This window comes from Dermacentor albipictus, chromosome 9 (genome assembly GCF_038994185.2).
Source record: "Dermacentor albipictus isolate Rhodes 1998 colony chromosome 9, USDA_Dalb.pri_finalv2, whole genome shotgun sequence".
In the NCBI taxonomy this organism is placed as follows: domain Eukaryota; kingdom Metazoa; phylum Arthropoda; class Arachnida; order Ixodida; family Ixodidae; genus Dermacentor; species Dermacentor albipictus.
In genome coordinates this window covers 121460034-121475297 of record NC_091829.1, presented here as the reverse complement: position 1 = coordinate 121475297, position 15264 = coordinate 121460034, and the positions used below count along the sequence as shown (strand labels likewise).

General features: G+C 48.1%; 1 long non-coding RNA gene across 1 annotated transcript in view; it reads right to left on the bottom strand.

Moving 5' to 3' along the window:
- The window catches only part of LOC139049650 (uncharacterized), a 28382-nt gene that overhangs the window by 12607 nt on the left and 511 nt on the right, over nucleotides 1–15264 (bottom strand). The window contains exon 2 of the long non-coding RNA XR_011508466.1: nucleotides 13912–14062. This is a non-coding gene — a long non-coding RNA (uncharacterized lncRNA). The remainder of the gene's footprint in view (nucleotides 1–13911; nucleotides 14063–15264) is intronic.

Sequence of the window (15264 nt, the reverse complement as noted above, 5' to 3'; positions counted from 1 at the left end):
ATTGATGTAAGTGAAGCTTTCCATGCTGGATGCTCTGATTGATGATAATTAGCAGTGTTGACGGCTAAAGCTTAATTTCTTCAACATTTAGGCTAACATGAGATTGGCGAATTGATGTTAAACGTTACCTTGTGGGCACCACTGCTGTTTGCCTGCGTAATAGGCAGAACACACAGGGAGAGGTGTTTGCATGAGGCATTTTAGTGGGCCATATCTTATAACCCCTGAGAGGGTTGAGTGTTGTCATTTCCTCATATGGCACATCGCGTTATGGCAGAAGTATTAAACTTGAATTGGATTATGGGGCTGTACGTGCCAAAACGACACTCAGATTATGAAGCACGGCATAGTGGCAGACTCCAGATTAATTTTGACACCGTGATGTTCTTCAATGTGTCCCAAAATCTAAGTGCACATGGGTTTTCTATTTCGCCCCCGTCGAAATGTGGCTCCCACGATTGGGATCAAATCCATGACCTCTCGCAATGCCATAGCAGCAGAGCTAATGCGGCAGGCACAGAAGTGTTGATTTGACGGTCAACCACTTCTGTAGTGTTTCCTGGATGCTGCGGTGCATTTTAATTAATGCGGCTCTGCTTCTGCACGCCCTGTGCGAGTTGCCCGCTTGACATATTTGCATGGTGTTTATTTTTTTAGAAATAGCAGCAACATATTGTACTGTGCCTTGAACATAAGCACCCCACAACCGCTGTTGTATGTTAGTGGAGTTTCCTTGCCTTCTCATGTCACTTCCCCCATCTTATACGGGAACTGCCTCTTCTCCTCCCTCTTCTCTCTACAGTTCTATCTGTGTCCCCTCTCGCCTCGCACGTAAGCGCTGCAGTTTCTTCAGTGCTTCTGAAAGGAGTCACGGATAATTGCAGCTGTCAGGTGGCTAATGTGACAACGGCCAGGGAGCTCCAGAGGGCATTGTGCACATTCGATGCAGTGGGGTGAAAACAAGCTTCTCCCATCTCCTTTCCTCTCTTACTTGTGCCTGTCATGTATATACACACTCTGAACACCCCCCTCCCCCCCCCCTTCCCAACGTGGCATGTGTGACATTAGCAGCTGGAGTGGGAAAGTCAAAGGAAGAGACACGTGCGTAAAGGATTCTATGCTTACCCAATGAGGAAACCCGTCCGTCACGTAAGATGATTGCTTTCAAGATAAGGCCGGCATGAGCGAGCGAATTGTAAGATCGGGCCTGCGCAGCCGCGCCATAAGCAGCGGCCGCTGATGTACAGTTGATAATGGTTTGCATCGAGAGGAGGCAGCATCATTGACCACATCTATGTATGACGTCTACCTAACGTGACACTGTTCAATTACGTCATGTAGAACAGCACGCATTGGCCAGTGCTCATCTTCCATGAAGCAGCAACATCATCCAAACGCACCATGATATAAAAGGAGTGAACAGTGCTACTACTGGCCTCTGCTTCATACTCATGCTGGTCTTGGTTTAACATTTTGGTGTTGCATCTGCGCTTCTCCATTTCATGATTTTTTCGTGGCATTTCTCGCAATTATATGAAACGCAGCAGCATATGATGACAAAACAGTAGGTGATCAGTAGCAAATGCTTATGCATCATTTAGATAACTCCGACAGGATACTCTGCATGTAATTTTATCTTTTTCCACTTTCAGTATGCTTCAGCGCTATGGTATGCTTGACCGCGTAACCTTGCTATGTCCAGTGTTTGTGACCCTTTCCCACTGTTGGTATACTTCATCACAATGCTAGGTGCATAGTTGAATGCGTAACACCACTGTATTGGGATGAAGCTAACTTATGGGTCTGACATTAGACAGCTTTAATTTAGCGTACGCAGCTGTAGCGTATGCCATAGTATATATAGCGTATGCTAATCAGCACACATTTTTTTTAGTTTTAGTTGGCCTGTGAGATGTTCAGATCTCAGAGGCCATGTGCCGTCATTGCGGCTATCTCCCGACTGTAGCTATAGGTGGTGCTAACATGTCGGATGTTTCTTTCGTTAGGCTTCGACTCACTCGAAACGAGAAGCGATCTCGAAAACACTACAAGGTTATCCATAATACTCTGTCATCGTAGCAGCCTGAGACTAAGCGAAAGCCATTTACACAGTCAGTTGCTAAGAACGAAGTCCATATACAAAAGCAACGCCATATTCAATTCGAAGCTGGCAGCCGGGGCCGCCGCCATGTTTCACGCAAATTCCGCAAACCACACAAAGACGCTAATGCTAAATCTGAGAAATAGTGTGTGTACGCTATATGCAATGGGTCGTTTAGCGTTCTGCGCATGCGCAGTGATGTACGCTAAACTAAAACTGTCTATTATGCAGCACTTTTTAGATGCTTGCTGGTTTTAAAGTCCGAAAGCTGAGATACAACAGCGTCACACACTATCGCGTGAGGAAAACGAACCGCTGCATGCAGCAAGTAGCGTCAGCATAAGCACTAGATTACAATCGAACAGCTCTACAATGAAGACCACAATTAATTTGCCTGTAAAACAAAGAAACTTATGCGTCCCTGGCAGCTGATTTATGTTTATAAAACGAATGCCGCAGCAGTGCCGCCACTGCCCCGCGAAGATGTCACCAGGGTAAGCTGTGCCCTAGCGCTAACAGCAGTGTATTTGAAGAGCGTGCTGATATTACTAGTTCCGTTGCTCTGCCCCAGGATTCACTCACCTCATATGCTACTTGTAACGGACCAACGGCTGACGAATGCATGGATAGGCCGCGAATGTCAACGAAGGCGACCAAAAATTTTGTAGCAAGGGAGGCTTAAGGGCACTAGACAATCAGGGGCTTAGCTTTGCATGGTTCCTGCATTTGTTTGGAGAGCAAGCTGGGAACCTCAATGGAGCACAGCGTGGCTACAGTAGAACATGCTGTCAAGGATATTTTGCAGAGAAAGATTAGCAGTCTATTTCATTAAGTCTCTCTTGAATTCTTGTTAAAGATTTTCTTTTGTTGAAAGTGCTTAGCTATTGTGAGCAGTGAGCTGCGCAACCTTTAAAACAAAGTGACCTGCATAGCGAAGGATTTTGAAGGTGCGAGCACTTTGTTAAAAAGGCTTTGACTACATAGATACATTCAGAGCAGCGCTTTCTGCCCTTTAGCCCATGCAGAATTTGTAGGTCCTATTTGCGCCACCAGGATCTGCCAATGTACTGCAGTGAAGCCTTTAATATGTGTCCCAATGTCCAATGCTGCGGAGTTCAATATATCCATTTACTGTCTGAGCAAGTTTGATGTATGAAGTTTCATATACATGTAATTCTCTTGGTGATTCACCACCTGTTATTTAAGCAATAATTCTATTTATAATTGTTTCATACAACAAGGTTCAATTGTAATGAATTATTGCTATATGACATTCTTCCCATTATTATAACTAGTACTCTCAAGCTTCGAACCTCCCAGCTTCCTCATACAGTTGGCCAATGTGACAGTACACCTGACACAACAAGCCATGTCGTACACTTACTCTGTGCATATTCACAGCCCATGCAAGCTTGTGCTGAAAGCTTGTTGCTGCTTGCAGAGGTAAACATTTCACTTGACTGTTGTAATGATCTCGCTGACTATGTGACAGAATAAACAGTTACTCCACAATAAAACATAGTATGAGGCCATTTTGTAAACACGAGTTTGAAGTAAAACTGTGCCATGCATCGTCGAAAAAGGAAAACAACATTACAGGGATGAGCATAGTTATCGTGGGCTTGTCTCTATAGCTTTTATGTCTTGTTTTGTCCACATTATGCTGCACAGTTTTAGTTGAAGCGGTTATTGGCTGGCAGACGTCTTCCCATCATGTTACTACGAGTTTTGATGAAAGCAGTCTTGGCTAGCCTCTCTAGCCCTGGTTCTCTGGCTTAGGTGCTGGTGCCTCCAGTAGTTCAGATTTGAATGGGTGCAAATTAATTTTCCCTCTCAGTGAAATCAGGGGAGGCGCTGCGATCGCCGAGGAGTGTAGACGTGCTCGCGTCGGCTCTGTGTTCGTGAAATGATTTTGCAGCATTTCCTTGCGAATTGTGGCCTAATTTTTACACCAGTCGATCCGTGAAGATACCAGGACTCCGTAGACGCCTCATTTTCAGGTGGAACACTCGATTTCCCTGTGCTACGGACATTTTCCTGTGCTGCGAACGTTTTTGTGAATCGCCCACGCCGCCGCCGCGCGTGCACGCCGGGCGCACCGGATGCGCGGCGCGCACTCGAGCGAGTTCCGTATCGCCGATCAAGTTTCTCTGCCCCAGCAACGAGCATGGAGCTCGAAGTGGCCGCCGAGACGGGCTGGCGAACAACTCGCCTTCGCCAACCGGCGAAGCTGAGGGACGACTCTTCACCCCAAAATGACTCTACCCAAACCTCAAGCACTCGTTCTCGTTCCAAGACCAGGCCACCAGTCAAGGCACAAGTTCTAAAGGCTGGACGCATGCCTCCGCTACCTTCCAACCAAATCAAAATTATCATTCGCCCCAAGGGAGCCCTCAACATTGCCAAAATTGGTAGTCCTACCGTGACTACAGCCGTTCTCCAAGCCGCACAGCTCAGCCCAGCAGATATTCAGCAAGACACGGTGTGCCCCAACACCCAACAAAACATTGTCGTTGTAAGTACGCCAAGTCTGCAGAACGCCAACCGGTATGTCTGCATAAAATCAATTCAAGTCAATGGGGTCACGCACGATGTTAACGCGTATGAGACGGCCGCCGAGGACACCACGAAGGGAGTCATCTGCGGAATCCCCCTCTCCGATACCCCACAGCAAGTCAACGCCAATATCATCAATACCCACAACCCCCTCGCACTAGCCGCAAAATGCATTGGAACAACAACCAGCGTTGTTATCGCCTTCAGTGGCCCCGACGTGCCATATCTGGTCTGTTACGGAGCTACCTTAATCCCATGCTCATTATTCCGCAAGCAAATAGAAATTTGCTACCAATGCGGCCGCCTCGGACATCGCATGGATGTCTGCCCTTTTCCCAATAACAAGATCTGCAGAGGTTGTGGAGTCCGCAACCCACCTCCCGATCACACGTGTAACCCCAAATGCTCACTGTGCGGCGGCCCTCATCTTACAGCGGACAAATCGTGTACGGCTCGCTGCAAGACACCATACGTTATTCGCAAGCGCATTGGGGAACGCCGAGCTGCAATGCAAGCCACCCTTCAAGAAAGCGACTTCCTGCCCTTGAACTCCAAGCCCCGCTCCAGATCTCGGACTCCATCACGCTCGAGGCAACATTGTTCCCGGACCCCTTCACGTTCGAGACAGCGCCGTTCCCGATCCAGATCTACCTATACCCCACCCGCCAAGTCTCCTACTAACAAGGTGAGCTTCGCAGAAGCCCTTAAGGGCACCTCGCGAGAGGGTCGCAACACACCTTCTCCACAGTCCACGAGCACCAATGATAACGCAGAAATAGCTCACCTCAAAAAAGAAAATGCCATTATGCGCAACCTAATTCACAAGCTCTCGCAAGAGGTTCGCGATCTTAAACAATCCAAGACACCTGCTCCTACACCACCCACCAAAGCGTCCCACTCCTCTAGCCACGACGCTCTACTGACACCAGCCCCCAAAAAGCGGGCCCTCCAAGAGGGAGCCACGGGCCAAGTGCGCTCAGAGGTTAAGGACATGCTAGTCTCACTTCAAAGCACGATGACCGCACTCCAGAACGCAGTCAAATCCATGCAACACGCCGTTCTCTCACTGGCACAGCGCGTCACAAACATTGAAACCCACGTACAAACTCTCCCCGTGCCCGCTCATCCTACCCTCCAAACCCCCCGCACTGCCACTGACGGCATCCCCCAATCCCCATCATGGCCCACACTAACAGAGATACACTTATCTGGCAGTGGAACTGCCGAGGCTATCTCCGCAAACAGCCAGTCATCCGTCAACACCTTCGTACCCTCACCCGGCAACCGGACGTCATCATGATTCAGGAAACCCATATCGATTCGGTCACCCTCCCAGGTTACCAACCTTTCATCCCGATACATGCTTCTCGCCGCCTCTGCACTTTCGTCCGCAAGAGAATCACCGCCATCGAACACAATCTCCACGACCGAAACATCGAACACCTTCTCGTTGAACTTATCCCCACCAGGAGATGTAAGGAAAGTATTTTTCTCCTTAACGTGTACAGCCATCCCTCTGCCAAAGTTCGAGGCCGTTTTCTCACCCTCTTCCAGAAGGCCCTTAACGTAGCTGGCACCAACCCCCTCGTTATCGGTGGAGACTTCAATCTCCCCCACACGGTATGGGGATATGGCTACTCGACGACGGCGGCTCAAAACCTTTGGAAAGACTCCCAAGACCTCGGCCTCACTTTCATTACAGACCCCACGTTCCCCACACACCTCGGTAGCTCCACTTCCCGCGACACGACCCCCGACCTGACATTTACCAAGAACGTCACCAACGCTCAATGGAGCAACACACAACATGATCTCAGTAGTGACCATTCCATCATTGCCATACTTATCCCTCGGATAGCTGCAGTTACTGCCAAACCCCGTGAGTTCACTTGGGTTGACTGGGATGCATTTCGCAAGCATCGATCCGCTGACCAGCACGCGGAACGCATAGAGGACATTGATGCATGGACCCAAAATCTCCACTCCGATACCAATGTAGCCACGCGCACCGTTACAACCGATGCCCCCGTCGAGCGCATGGACAGTAGATTGGCCCATCTCCTCGCGGCTAAAACGTCCATCCTATCCCGCTGGAAAGGGCAACGTCTCAACAGGCGCCTCCGCGCTAAAATAGCCCTCCTCAATAAGGAAATCGAAGCCCATTGCCTCACTCTGAGCCGTCAGCAGTGGACTGAACTGTGCAATACTGCTGACGGACAGATCCATTGTCCCTCTTCTTGGAAGCTTCTCAAACACCTCCTCGATAGCCAAGCCACCCGCTCTTCCCAACAAGATCGCCTCACTAAACTTCTCTATACAGAAAGGAAGAAACGGCCGCGCCCAAGTCTTAGACTACCTCACCAACAAGTATCTCCCCGTGGGCCCAGTGCAATCTCACGGCTCCTACACCGGGGCCCCCAACCCCCCACTGGACGAAGACTTTAGTGTCGCTGAGATCCAAGCCACCCTGCATAAATTAAACAGCCGTTCTGCCCCTGGGCCCGATGGGGTCACTAACAAAGCCCTCCGTAATCTGGATGATGCCTCCATCACCCACCTGGCAGATTATATCAATGACTGCTGGCGTAATGGTGCCATTCCGCCGGCCTGGAAAACAGCAAAGGTCATCCATATTCCCAAACCTGGCAAACCTTCTAGCCTTGATCATCTTCGTCCCATATCACTAACCTCATGCGTGGGAAAGGTTATGGAGCATGCCTTCCTCACGCGAATCAACACCCATCTGGAAGACACTGCAGCGTATCCTCACTCTGTCATTGGCTTCCGGGCCCACCTGTCGACCCAAGACGCCATGCTACAACTTAAGTACCATATACTAGAAGATAGAACACGTAGTACTAAAGCTATACTCGGCCTCGACCTCGAAAAAGCATTTGACAGCATAGCCCATTCCACCATTCTTGACCGCATCTCACGCCTTAATATCGGTGCGCGCGCTTATAATTACGTCAGAGACTTTCTCTCTAATCGCACGGCCTTCCTTTCGGTGGGGGATCTCTGCTCCGACGCCCAGACTTTGGGCAGCGCGGAAACCCCCCAGGGCTCCGTTATCTCCCCAATGCTTTTTAATCTTGTCATGATCGATCTTGCCAAGGAGTTGCAGCAAGTGGACGGTGTCACCCACACCATATACGCTGACGATATAACCATCTGGGCCCACAAAGGCAGTGACGGCGAAATAGAAACGGCGCTACAATCCGCCATTGAAACAGTCGAGACCTACTCTCCGTGGCCACCGTCCAAAATACTCCACCGCTAAACGCCATTACGAAGACATTGCGCTTCATCTCATGGATGGCAGCCCCATACCCCTCGTCACCAATATCCGTGTGCTCGGCTTGTTCATAGAGGCGAACGGAGCGAATGGCATGGCCCTCGCCAAAATCAAGAGAAATACAGCCAACACCATGAGACTTTTGAAGCGGGTCTCCAACCGCCGTGGGGGTATGAAAGAGGAGAATCTGCTCCGGTTAATCCAGTCTTTCGTAATTTGCCACATCACCTACGTTGCTGCGTATCTAAACTGGTACAAGGCTGAACAAACCAAGCTCAACATCCTCCTACGCGGTGTCTATAAACAAGCCCTCGGCCTCCCCGGTTGCACCAGCACTGACCTCCTCCTTCAACTAGGCGTCCATAACACACTGGACGAGCTCATCGAGGCCCAACGTCGCTCTCAGCTGGAGAGACTCACTCTCACAGCCACGGGTCGCCATATCCTCACCTCGCACGGCATCACCTACCACCATCAACACGGCCATAAGCACTAGATCCCCTCCACCATACGAGCTTGGATTCACGCCGATCCTATCCCCAGAAACATGCACCCCAAATACAACCACGCACGTCGCACAGCACGTGCCACGGTTCTCACCAAATCGCTTACTCGCCACGACGGTGTGAGTTTCGTCGACGCTGCCGAATATCCCCACGGTACCCGCTTTGCAGCCGTCACCACGCGTGAAGGGTCTCTCCAACATGCTATCAGCCTAGTAACCCCACACGCTGAGGAAGCTGAAGAAGTGGCCATCGCGCTAGCCACCCTAGACCCAACATGCCATACCATCGTCTCTGACTCCCGCTCCGCCGTTATCAACTATATCAACGGCCGTATTTCACACCAAGCCTTGCGCATCTTGCAACAAGAGCCCCGCTCAACCGACCATCAGGTTACACTCGTCTGGTTCCCGGCTCATGCAGGCACCGTCCACCCGCACCTCCCCAACCTCAACGAGGTTACCCACTCCCTAGCGCGAGGCCTAGTTGACTGCGCGGGAGAAGGGGAGGCTGCCCCCACCGGTAGGGATCGCCTGACACGCTACAATGATCTTGTGAAGTCCTTCTACTTAGAGCGTAGAACCTTCCCCGGCACACACAACAAACTATCCCGAGCGCAGGCTACAACTTTCCGCCTGCTACAAACCAATACTTACCCCTCATTACAACTTTATAACAAGATTTACCCAGACATTTACCCCAATCCCACGTGCCATATCTGCAAGACACAGCCAGCCACACTTCCACACATGCTTTGGGACTGTAGGCACCAATACCCCGACACTAACCCCACGACCCTCTCGTCGAGATGGCACGCTGCCCTGCGTAGCCCCAACCTTGACGACCAACTCTGGGCGACCCAGCAGGCCTGCGAGGCGGCGAAGAGGCAACACCTCGACGTCCCCACGTGGGAGGCCTAGGCCCAGTCACCATCTCTTGCTGGTTTCAATAAAGTTTATTCAGTCAGTCAGTCAGTGAAATAATACCAACTTTCCCTGGTTACCGGGCTTCTACAATTCCTCCTGAGATGGACTTGTTCAACAGCTCTACCGAGTACTTTAAGTAGGCAGTGTATTCTATGTCGTAGGGCAAACAGAAAATTAGCATAAGCACTCTTGCTTTCAGGCAGCCATAGACTTCGAGTTAAAAGTGCAGTCCAGATCAACATGCCCGACCTTGATCCCTCCAGCCTATGTGCCAGCCTTCCCTATGAGCCAATACTTGTGCAGGTGAACATACCTTCTTTGTTCCATGCAAAACATTTTGTTAACTGTTTCCAGGAAAAAGTAGTTCAAGCATAAATGGCTAACACATGCTCTTCATACCAGGTTGCCATGGATAATGGAGACGATAGGAAAGTACAGGCCAGCGTCGCTGTCCCAGATCCATCCGGCAGCTTCTCTGTCTCTGTGTCCTAACTGCTGGTCTTCAGTGGGAGTTGACACTGTCTCCTTCTATAGGGGCATTTTCTGACACGCTCTTCTGTGGGAGAATGCCCCATTCACAAAAAGAAACAACAAAGATTGGACACGAAATGGTGCAGCTCAAAAAAAAATTACTTGTTGGGTTCGCCACCGGGCCATATGCTTCGGCGCTCGTGACTCGACAAAAAGCAGCCGCAGCGGCACGCGCAAGCTCAGGCTTCACATAGTTTTGCGCCCATCGCAAGAGAGGCACCTCACGGCTACATTCGGATATTGCCAGCGCACAAGGAGGAAGTGCAGAAACATGCACGCTTGCAATCTCGGAGGGATGCGCATGCGTGCAAACTCGATACCATGGGTGCACAGCTAGAAGGGGAGAAGGGTCGTTTTGCCACACGCTCGCACACCCTGTAATATTTTGTGGGCAAGTGTACATACTAGACATATTGTCTGTAGTGCTTATTTTTGAAATGTGATATTTTGGGACATATAATACATATAATATGCATCTTGGCTTTGTTGCACATTAAGAATTTATTTTATAAATACTATATAATTATCTGAAAAGATGAATGTTTCTTTAGATTTCACACATTTCTTTTGCTACATTGTAAATGTATATCCTAATAGATTAATGTTTCGTATGTTATATGTTTGCCGATAGGAGACTTACTGCTGCCATGCGAGGGCCTTCAGGCACATTAAAGCTGTATGTTGCAGCTTTTCGCCTGGAGGACAGCCAACAAAGTTTGTTGGAAATAAAACCATTTCTGGTACGACAAGTCGAAAATTCTATTTGAAGTCGCTGCCTCTAGACCCTTCATGCCAACCGCCATTTTGGCAAGGCTGTGTGATGTCTGGGAATAAGGCTGCTTCGATGGATTTCAAGACCAGATAGCAGCCTTCCTTCACACACTCTGGCACCAAAAAGGGCAGCACAGGTGTCAGTGTTACTTGTGCTACAATTCCTTCACTTGTGCTATAAATAGCAGCAGCAAACTGCCAAGATGCAAAAGCAAAACAATGAATGAGGGCCATAACGTATTTCCCAGCTCCTGAAATCAGTTCCAGTTTTTGCAGTAGACCAAAGCATGGCCTTCAAGATCAGCTTCGATTACCAGTGGGAACAGTTTCCGAGGCTGCCAATTCATTTCATCAAGACTCAGTGTTGCCACACTGCTTTTGATTCAAGTGTGAGAAAAAAAACTGAAGTGAACATTTTCTAACACATTGAATGCAGTCAAATTTTCTTTCTGTTATGCTTTCCTTTTATTTCAAAGCAAAAAAAACCCAAAAATCTAAGAAAACAAGAAGCAAAACAGAAAGAAAAATATCTCAGTATAGGGCGAACATCATTGCACAGTGTTGTGAAACCAGATGTGCATGCCTGTGAGGGTGATGATTGAAGTGTGTGCACTATACATTCAGTGATGCTACAGGCACGCACTGTGCTGTTTGCATTTCATTTGATGGTGATAGTACATCCACACAATGTAGCCACAGGGACAAGTGAGCAGTCAAGTGAAGCTTTTTGAGATCATGTTTAGTTGGATCATGCAAATAAAATGCATTAATTAATCATATGCCATGGAAGAATCAAGCACAAGTACACAAATTACTGTGCATGACAGGAGTGGCTGCGAAGATGTATAAGGCTCACACAAAGGACGGACAGCAGACAAGGGACGATGATATTTAACTAATTTCGCCATGGAAAATGACTTCAAAGTTTGTGCATTAAGTACGAAGAAAATCCGAGGACACCTAAGCACTTCTTATGAGTTGTGAATACTTTAATGTCCAACTGAACGCCACTGAGCAGGCCGAGATATGAACTCCTCGCAGGCAAGCGGGCACGTTAAGATGCTTGGCATATATTGATTTAGCCTTACCGAGGCGCAGTTAGAACACACACAAGAGCTTGAGTAGACAAGGAACAGGTGGTAACACAGGCTTGCGAGAGGGAAGGTGATGTGTTGTCGTAGCAATGCACTCTCCCCTCGCGAAGTAGCGCAGCAGCAGATGTTCCCCTTCGCTCGCGTTCCTCTGCTGAGACACGAGCCAGCAAGTGCAAGCTAGTGTCATGAGCGCGCCTCGTGTGCTCACATGGTGTCACAGTCAACGGGAAATTAGGCACCGTTTTGCTGCTACAGATGCTGCCGGCTTTTTCACTGAAGGAACCATTTAACTCTTGCATAAAAAAAAATCCTGTCACTGACCACATAATAAACTGCAATAAAGAAATTCCATTAAAAGTAATGCATCAAACCAGCTCAGAGCACAAAAAATTTACCAGAACTGTCAGGCTTGGCTGCTGAAAATTAATGTCTTGTAGCAAGGTTTAACGAGCACAAATGATATGCAAGAATACTCAGAATGATGCGAATGCTCAGATGCTAAGCGCTGCTCTTGTGCAGGAGCTTGGCAATGCAGCTGGCATAAATGCCAGTCTTCTGACTACTACACTGGTTTCATGAAAAGTAGGTCATTCTGGCAAGAGTATCACTGCAACATCACTGCACTACACTTTTACTTCACTGTGTCAGATAAACAAGTCAACAGACGTCTGAAGTGGTTCAACCACAATTCACAGCTGGAGAACAGGATAGCAACCATAGAATTTGGCGAGATTATTAGACAACAGGCAAAGGAGAGTGGACAAAAGTTGGAGGTGAAAGCTGTTCTGTTTGACCGTAAGGAGGTGTATTGGAGTCGTCAAGCAACAGGCAATAGCGATGGTGCTTCCTAGCGTGCCGATATTGTTCTGGCTTCAAGGCCCATAATGGTGATTATTGCATTTTATAGTGTCCCATTCTTCTTTAGATGACAAAGTATTTAAATCTGTGTATTGGTTACATTTGCAGTGACGTCCAAAATCTAGATTTGTACTGGGCAAAGACAATACTTAAAAATTAAGCTCAGTGGTTTTACATGCCAAAATCACTAAATGATGATGAGGGATGCAATAGTGAGAAACTCTGGATTAATTCTGAGCACCTGGGTTTAACGTGCACCCAATACATGGCGCACAGCATTTTTTGCATTTTGCCCCGATCGAAATGTGGCCGCAGGGGCTTGGATTTGATCCCACGGCCTTGGGTTTCGCAGCCAACACCAAAGCCACAGCACCAGTAACATTAAAACAAAGCAGTGATTTGATAAAGCGTGTAAGAGCACAACAGTTTTTAAGCATTGCTTCATGCTAAGGTCTAAGTCATAAGCTCGGTACTGTCACACAACAGCCACATTAACGAGATGAACAATGGGGATAAAATGCCAAATTAAGCTGCAAAATTATGAAGCAAAAGCCTTTGAAGCTGTGAAGTTCTTTAGGAACTTGGAAGGTGTGGACATTTGGACATGCAAAGGATGCAGTCTTTGGAAACAACTTGCCAAGTTAATTAGTTGTTTTTTACCAAAGCAATATTTCATCACAAAGCAAATAGCTATAATTTAAATATGCTCCAAGATTGAATGCCCTATGATAAAAATTTCTATTGCATTTTTAGCAAGTTATATGGAGCAACCAAAGGTAAGAGACATTTGATGCTAGTGTTCAATAAATTTCAGTTATTAGAAAGCCCTCGTCCTGTGCCCTTCTGTGTGTCTTCCGTTATTTCCGCACTGATTAGTAAGTATGACGCTAGTGACTGCAATAGAATACGTGAAGGCCGAGAAAATAGCAATGGCAATGAAGAGCTATTGCTTGAACAACGACAAAAAAAGCTTAGGTGTAGTGACAAAGCAGAAAGGAGAACATGAACGAAAAGTATGTGCAAAGTCATACATGACAAGAGAAACCCAGCAGGCAAGATGTGGTGAGCAGGGGGGTGGGGAGGAGTATTCCGTAAGAGCCGACCTAGTGGACTGTCCATTTTGGCCGCTACTGATTGGCTAGGGCTGCTGGTCTCCTCCTCTCACAGCTGAATCCAATCAGCAGTGGCCGAAATGGACAGCCCACTAGGTGTACTCTTACAGAATACCGCCCCCCCCCCCCCCCCCGCAGGAGAAAATGATGAGATGGATTCTTGCCTTGTGAAGTGCAGCAACTGTTCTTTTTTTTTTCTGTTCAGAGCGAACGTGAGTGAGACTGGAGATGTAAAGGCTTTGATGTGGAGATAAGCTGTGGTCTGGGATGAAGCACAATATTGGTTTCCAGCTGTGGATGAATTTCCAGGAGACCCTGCAGATAAAAGTTTTTTTAGCAATTAATAATTCACGTATCTGGCGAAGGAAATCATTACAGTGAACATGCGGCATAAGCAATAGACAGCCAGGCACATATAGCAAAAGACAGTGCCACTGTAGAGGAATGGCGACAGGGAAGAGCAACAAAAAGTGATCAAGCATGTGCAGGGAGAAGGGTACAGAAAAAGTACAAGGGATCACACAAAGGAGATCAGTTTGACAGTGACAACAAGAGCAGCACTTATGAGCACAAATTTCAGAAGAAAGTAGCAAATTAATTGGGTCATCAGTTGCCAAAGAGCAAGCATTTTCTGTCACGAATGCTACTGATGCCAAGCATCAGTCCTGGCGCTGTTAAGGAAGTGAACGCGAAATTGTGGCAAGGGATAGCAGCAGCAGGTGTCTCATAAAAATGGCAGTACCGGGCAGTACTGGGCTACAGTGAGCCAAGTGTACCAGCCTGTGCTTCTGGAAATCTGTGACCTATGTCGAGTTGAAATGTACTGCTAAAGTGGGTGTACGTCGGAAAGACTTTCTCGCCCGTGCGGCGCTCGTGCCGAGTTGGTGATGGCGGATGATTGATTTAATGAGCCATCTTTCGTCTCATTAAAGATGTCTTGTGTCTCTTCCCGGGCGAGGAGTAGGGGCCATACTGTAGACCAGGCATGCTCTCCTGGAGCAGTACCTTTGCTCGTGCAACGGTTTTTGTACGCTGCTCTCTGACTTTTAAATGGAATATTTGAATGGTCCCCTTCGATATAAATAAAGGTTCTTCAGCAAAACCATGTGCAATAAATTGGTAAGCGGGAGCCGCAGAGCTAGCGAAACGGAAGCAAAGCAGGCAAGTCGGATAATAATAATATTCGGGGTTTTACGTGCCAAAACCACTTTCTGATTATGAGGCACGCCGTAGTGGAGGACTCCGGAAATTTTGACCACCTGGGGTTCTTTAACATGCACCTAAACCTAAGCACACGGGTGTTTTCGCATTTCGCCCCCATCGAAATGCGGCCGCCGTGGCCGGGATCGGATGTACATTTAGACAGAGCGTTATTATAAGCTCAGGTGCTCTCGTGAGGGCTCCGTTTGCCGGTGACGTATGCCGTCCTGTCGCAGTACTGGTAAAAATCCATTATATCGTCGGGACGAAAAAAAGCACCCCGCCACTTCTACAACACCAGTCGGAACACTGCGGCC